At 43.3% G+C, this 7,436-nt stretch overlaps 1 protein-coding gene across 1 annotated transcript in view; it reads left to right on the top strand.

Annotated features, from left to right (window-relative positions):
• LOC106883611 (transcriptional repressor CTCF) overlaps nt 1-7,436 on the top strand; it is a 145,994-nt gene that overhangs the window by 134,881 nt on the left and 3,677 nt on the right. The window lies entirely within an intron of this gene.

Here is a 7,436-nt window from a genome sequence, read left to right on the forward strand (position 1 = left end):
ATATATATATATATATATACTTTTACTTGTTTCAGTCATTTGACTGTGGCCATGCTGGAGCACCGCCTTTAGTCGAGCAAATCGACCACAGAACTTATTCTTTGGGAGCCTAGTACTTATTCTATCGTTCTCTTATGGCGAACCACTAAGTTACGGGGACGTAAACACACCAGCATCGGTTGTCAAGCGATGTTGGGGAGGACAAACACAGACACACAAGCATACACACAAACATACATACATATATATACATATATACGACGAGCCTCTTTCAGTTTCCGTTACGAAATCCACTCAAGGCTTTGGTCGGCCTGTGGCTATAGTAGAAGACACTTTCCCAAGGTGCCACGCAGTGGGACTGAATCCGGAACCATGTGGTTAGTAAGGAAGCTACTTACCGCACAGCCACTCCTACGCCTATACACACACACACACACACACACACATACACACACACACACACACACATATATATATATATATATATATAACAAAGTAAAGTTGTAAGGTACCGCACGAGTGGAAATATACATGAAAGAAGGTTTGAAAATGCAATTTTAAACATGTTTATTCACTTGACCGGTTTCACTTTTTTAGAAAAAGATTGTCAAAAGTAAAAGGTAAAGCTTTGTATGAGCTTTGTATTGGTTATCACAAAAGTATTAAAATACAGATATACATTCTTTGATAATAATAAGAAAATGTTAAAACAGTTTACAAGAAAGTATTTAAGAAAGTAATCAGAACGGAACTCTGATTACTTTCTTAAATGCTTTCTTGTAAACTGTTTTTAACATTTTCTTATTATTATCAAAGAATGTATATCTGTATTTTATTACTTCTGTGATAATCAGTACTTAACACAACAAAGTTCATACAAAGCTTTACATTTTACTTTTGACAAAGAACAGTGACAACTTATAATGGGTAAGAGGTTAATAGGTAAGAATATCAAAATAAGAAAACAAAATAAGAACTTATATTAAAAAAATAGGAAATACAAGATTCAAGCTGTTTTGCGGGAAAATATTCTATTGTATCTGGGGGAAGCAGGGAAGTTTTTTCTAAAATTGCCATAAATTTCTTATATGTGTTTGTGGATATGGCACAGTTATACCAGACCAAATCATTATTTTCAGACCTCTTACGTATGTAAAAGCGGAATCTACCTGCTCTTTCAACGCTTCCCAAAGTCGCGACTTGATTATTAGATATGGCTATACTATTGGTATTTTTCTTATTATTACAGGGTGGCGTAATCCGCTCAATCGCACCACTACATTTATTATACAAACTAATATCCCTATTGGTTAGCATCTAATTTCCTGTTGTTACTTATCTTCTGTATTTAAATCGATGGATTTGTTGGTTGCTTTTATAGTAGGTCTGTTTTCCTGACCAAGTAAGCCTGTATTCCCCCACTCACTTAAATTCTCATTATTTCTACTATTAGTAGGTGTTATACTTTCTGGATTAAGAAAAGTAATTCCATGGTTGTAGCCTGCCTTCTAAGGCAGGATACAAAGCGAAGTTATACTGGTGGGAATGGGTATTAAAAATGTCTTTTTTGCTGATAACTTCGTAATTCTTTTAGAAATACTTTTAACTACTGATTTTAATATATCAGGGGGTACTGATCTTATAATTTGTTCACATACTTCGTAACTTCGCCTGGTTTTCTGCAGGGGTGGTATAATCCTGAGTTAATGTCTAATGTAGTATCCAAAAAAATTTCCACTTTTGTGCCATATTGAAACGTAAGTTGAAGCTTTTAAAAAATTTCTAATTCTTTTCCTCATTCTTTCTATGATCGATTTGTTGTCGCTAGGGATAATAAATAGAGCATCGTCTTTATATAAACCTCCCTGCAATTCAATGGTTTTTCTTATAAGCTGACAAGGTGAGTTGAGCTTAACCCTAGGCGCAGTAAGAGCCACTGACGAGAATTAAGATGCTCTGCATCAAAATTCAAAGTCACGTGATATGGCTATATCTGCAACCGTAGGGAGCTTTGTCTGCCTTGTCAGAAGCAGAAATATATGAGCTCCACTTATTTTGTGTAATATCAGGTTCTAAGACTTTAGGTATTTCCCGATTGCAAATTAGTGTGCCTGGGAAGATAAAGACGTTTGGAAAAATTGTACTAGGAATGACAATGATGCACCTTCTTTTACTGGTAAAAAAAAAAGAAAGTACGAAAATATTATTATGAGAGACATGCACTCATGCACATACACGCGCACACACATCTACACAGATACTCACACAAACATGCATAGATATGTAGTGAAAGAGAGAGATACAAATATCAGATATTGTGTATACGTGTACGCCTTTGCGTGTGTTGTGTGTGTGTGTGTGTGTGTGTGTGCGTGTGTATGTATGTATGTATGTATGTATGTGTGTATATGTGTCTGTATGTGTGTGTATGTATGTGTGTGTATGTATGTGTGTGTGTATGTATGTGTGTGTGTATGTGTGTATTCAATAAAAGGTGTAGCCAAAGCATTCAAATACACAGTTCAGAAAACAACTATTTTAATTATTGTTACATTTTTGATGCAGAAGCTGTTTGTGCGTGCTCGCGTGGGTACGTATACATGTGTACATGTATGAATGGTTACATGCGTGTATGTGTGTGCGTGAATGCGTGTATTTCTGAATCTACTTTTGTATGGTGGATCCTTATGGGTCGTTAGTTAACTTTGTACCAATTCAACGAAACAGGTCACGTGATCAGTTGTTACACACTATTCGCGTGAGTCACTGAACGGCACTATCAGAGTGTAAAGACGCTACTAAGATACAACAAATTAACTTCCATTTCCTCTTTAATCAGATGAAAATTATCCAAAATCTCAGTGTGGCAATTAAAAATCATTTGTTTTCCTTCTGTGCGATACTGCGAGCTGCTACAGGATTTGCAGTTGTAATGTGGAGAGTCTCTGCTGACTCTATAACGGAGCAGTCATTTCTATGGTCTCAAACTTCCAAACTAAATGAGACAGGATTAAGGAATTTACTCTGTCTCTGGACCTAAAGGAATTCAGAAGTTGTTACGCTCTTCTGGTCATACCTATATAGTTCCTCTACATACTATCAGGTAGAATGAATGTAGCTCTAAATACCACTGGTTTGGAAACGCAGAATCTTCTCGGTGCTAATTTACTGGCTCCTAGAATGGATACTAAATTTACGAACAGTTTACAAGGACCCAACTTTTAAACTGTGTGCGGCTAAGGTTTGACTCATAGTGAGCAACTGATCGATTAGGCGCACGCTTTTGCAGCTGTAAAACACGGAGTAACGGCTGCCTATGTCACAAACTGCCCACCTACAATCATAAGTTCTAGCATAATATACTGTGCACTTTTCTTTTTGTGTACGTACACATTATTATGTATATATGCATTATATACATGTACATACGCACACATGTAGATACAGCACGCACACACACACAAGCACAAACACACACATGCACAAAAACACACACATACACACACACACACACACACACACACACACACACACACACACACACACACACACACACGCACGCACGCACGCACACAAACTCGCGCGCGTTGCGCGCGCGCACACATATATTATCGGTTGGTTGTCAGAAAGTACACTCTAAAGGACAAATCGAGCGATTATACTTTTATACTGCGTAGCAGTATATTCTTTGTTATGGCATATAACTGGTCAGAAATTTACCGACGGTTTCGCGTCGATTGGTATGCTTGGCAATATTGACGTCTCTTCAAATATGCTGGCCGGAAATGCCTAGTCTCTTTTATGCTTGAGGTGAATATAAAGTCCTGGCTCACTCGGTGGTGCTAAAAAGCGGAACGAAAACGGTGATAAAAAGTTACATTTTCCGGGAGAAAATGAAGAGTTGCCTCCCATAGTACGACATCAGCTGTGCCCTAACGGAGTCAACTGTACCTACGTACATATTTTCGGTCTTCTAATCCAAAAAAGGGGACTACCACATTGTCAAAAACAAATTTGCTATCATGAGGGATGCAACTATATATTTAGCTCAGGAAGGCACCCGAGACGTATTAACCTATAAAGTGTAATATTTACTTTATGAGTTGAACACACTGAAATTGCCTTGACGTATTCAGAATAAGTATGAAAGTATTCATTGCTGATCTCGCTGTTGACGGTTGTGGTTTAAAGGCACGAAATAAAGTTTACATCGGGGATGACAGCCAGATCATTCAGTTGTAATCACGCATCGACTCTGCCGATCCCTCGCCAGCTAGGACCACTACGCTAGCAGCACACGACTTTCTTTGCCTGCAGACACCGTAAGAAAGAGACCGACTTGAACTGTCGTTCGCCTACGTGACGTAATCTCGTCTTCCGGTCCTTTCGCGTCCTGTCCTCTCGCGACCTCTTTCTTTCTTCTCTCCAATCAATTATCCTTCCACCACATGCCTCCCTGATCTAAAGATCATTGCTCCTCTATTCTGTTTCGTAATCATCCATCCACTTGGGAGGACGAACTTTGAAATCTCCGTAGGGTTACGAGGCCGGCTTCTCCTTCTTCGTCATAGGAAGAGCTAATCACCCTTCGAATACCCAGGACGTGACACAGCATTCCATCCACTGATACATTATTCGGGGTACACTGAGCGTTCGGGAGCTTCACCCACACTTCCTCCCAACCTGTACCGATGTAACCCCTTCCACCTCTGGCTGCTGTACAGGTATATGGCCCTTTGCGGGACCGACTCTTCGGCTTGCACTACCCTGGGTGACATATTGTACCAGAAGGTTGCCTCCATGGGGGCAACTCGTCCCCTCTCAGCCATGTCTTTAATCGTACGGTGGTGCTGTTCCACAATCCCGTTTCTACCTGACCTGTATTCAGCTCTAAAGAAGCGTCTTGTCCTCCACCTTTCGAGCATCTCCTTCAGCTGCTCTAAGCGAAAAACTGTGCTGCTGTCCATCAATAGCTCGTCTGCAGGTCCTCTTTCCAAGAACACCGCATTCAGCGCTTCTGCAGCTTTGACTGCAGTCTCCGCTGTGATTTCTCTCCATATAACCATTCGCCCCGGTCCATAGTCGACCATTGAAAGGTACACCTCTCTTCGATAGTGCATCACGTTAATGGCTAGCCTCTTCCACTCTTCATCCACTCGAATCTTTCCTGTTTCGTGTGCGCTCGGAGCAGGATAGATAGATTGGTATCTGTTGCAATTCTCCACTGTCCTCCGAATGCTCTCCCTGGTGACATCGGGGTCGACCATCCTGGTCAAAACCAACGTCCTGTCGATCCTCATGTGGTGCATGTTGTGAAGCCTCCTCATTTCTGTGCTTTCCAACTGACAAACCGCTGCTACCCCACTCGGAACATCCTCTGCTGTTTCCAACTAATGCTTTTTCACTCTGATTAGAACGTCCACCTTATTCTTTTCCGGGGGGAACAAAAACCACATGCAACTCTAGGCCGAACTCAGCAGCTAGCTCCCTCGGGATTCCCAGGCGACACTTAATCACCATTTCCGCGCCTCTTTCGTGCGAATCCTCTTCCGGTTGGTGATCATTGATTCGAGCCACCCTCGCACCGTGGCAGAATCAGTCTGGACCTCGACAACTCGCAGTCCCCATCTCAGCGTTAGGTTCATACACTTTCACACAGCGTCCAGCTCAGCTATGTTGGTATAGTTGTAGTCATCCTTCTTCCTAAGTCACGCCGCTTCAATACCTCCCATTTCAAAAATGACTCCCAACGCTATGCTGCTCGCCTTGCACCATACCATCGCCTTCTCTCCCACTTTATCATCCCAGTTCACTCATTCTGCTTGCCTTTTGATATAGCTACATGCCATTCGGAGCCATCCTGCAACAGAGTAGTGACCCACCAGCTCCCCACAAACACAAACTTACCCACTTCATCTCTTTCGAACCCGAGTCCCACCGCCGTACCTCCCGAGTCCCAACGCCGTACCTCCCTCTGGCGGCTTTGTCGTCAGTTCGAACCTCCGTAGATGGTCCACGATTTCTTCTATCGATACCACATTCTCATCTACCAGGATATCATCAACATATGAGCTGGTAACCTGCTCCACTTTGGCCTCTTTGCTCAGAAGCGCCTTGAGAACCTTCACCATGATCTTCGGTGTTGAACTCAGGCAGTCGACTCAGACCGAAACGCAGTCGAATCAGGCAGTATGTTCTGCCTTTGTACTTCACCAGTTGCTACTTCCACAACTTCTCTGGTACATGGAGCTGCAGACAGGCTGACTTGTGGTCGACGATCGCAGTCACTCCCCTCATTCGCATCTACTCAGGAAGGGTTTCTCCACACTCGTTCGGTGCCTCGCCGCCCGTATGACAGGACATATGTTTGTTCAACTCCCTGAAGTCCAGCACCGGTCGAACCTTATTCTTTGTCGGCTGAACCACTACCATCAACGGCATCAAACCGCTCGTTGTCTCCTCACTCTATCATATCAAAATGCCCTCCTCTATCCGTCTGTTCACCTCTCTCTCGAACTCGGACCTGGCTTCTCCTTTCAGGTAGTACTCCACCGTCCATCTTTCACCGTCGAACTCAGCACGGAAGCTCTCTTCTTCATCCATTCCGACCACTACGTCGACGCCGTCCACCACCTCATCAACTACAATCGCCTGCAGTCTCAATATATCTCCAGCTCCACTTCGCTGATGCCTCTACATTTGACCTCCCTGCCATGTACCGCACTGAGCATGATATTTCCACTCCAGCTCACGACCATTCTCGCGGTTTCCAGGGTGGTTGTACAACCCATATCCACGAGGGCTCGTGCTTCCCTTGCCCCAACCATAAGCCTCGCAACAGGCAACGATCGGTTGTGTTCCTTCAATTAGTCGAGGAGGGAACTAGCGGCGGAATAGTTCCTCTCTCTTCGTTTCCCTGCTTGCAGTTATTCGCTTTGTGCCCAGGTTGGTCGCATCGGTAACACGCCACCATTGGTTTTGGTTCCGCACATTCCCTGACCATATCCGGACCTCAACATCTGAAGCATGGTCCCTTGGCTGTTCGCTTACCAGACTCTCGCTGTCGTTGTTCGCCGCCTGCCTCTTCGTTCTGCTCATATCCGCCGTCACTATCGTCGCTACGTCGCGTGTGTCGCTTTTCCTCAACACCCGCGATTTGTCAATCATTTCTCCTACCGACATCGTTTCGATGTCCGGCATCTGCTGCAGACGTAGAGAGATATGGTCGGTGAATCCGGTCACAAAAGCCACTCCATTGTTGCTCCACGTAAAAATCCTGCTAGGCCCATTAACCTTCTAATTTCGCTCACGTAGTCATCTATCTACTCCTCGTCTGTCTACCGATTCTGATTTTTATGACCATCGTGCGTCGGTGGTCGGAATGGAAGGAACACACAAAAAAAAAACGAGGAAGAAAAACAGAAATAAAATATATA

The sequence above is a fragment of the Octopus bimaculoides genome, chromosome 14, assembly GCF_001194135.2.
Source record: "Octopus bimaculoides isolate UCB-OBI-ISO-001 chromosome 14, ASM119413v2, whole genome shotgun sequence".
Taxonomy (NCBI): domain Eukaryota; kingdom Metazoa; phylum Mollusca; class Cephalopoda; order Octopoda; family Octopodidae; genus Octopus; species Octopus bimaculoides.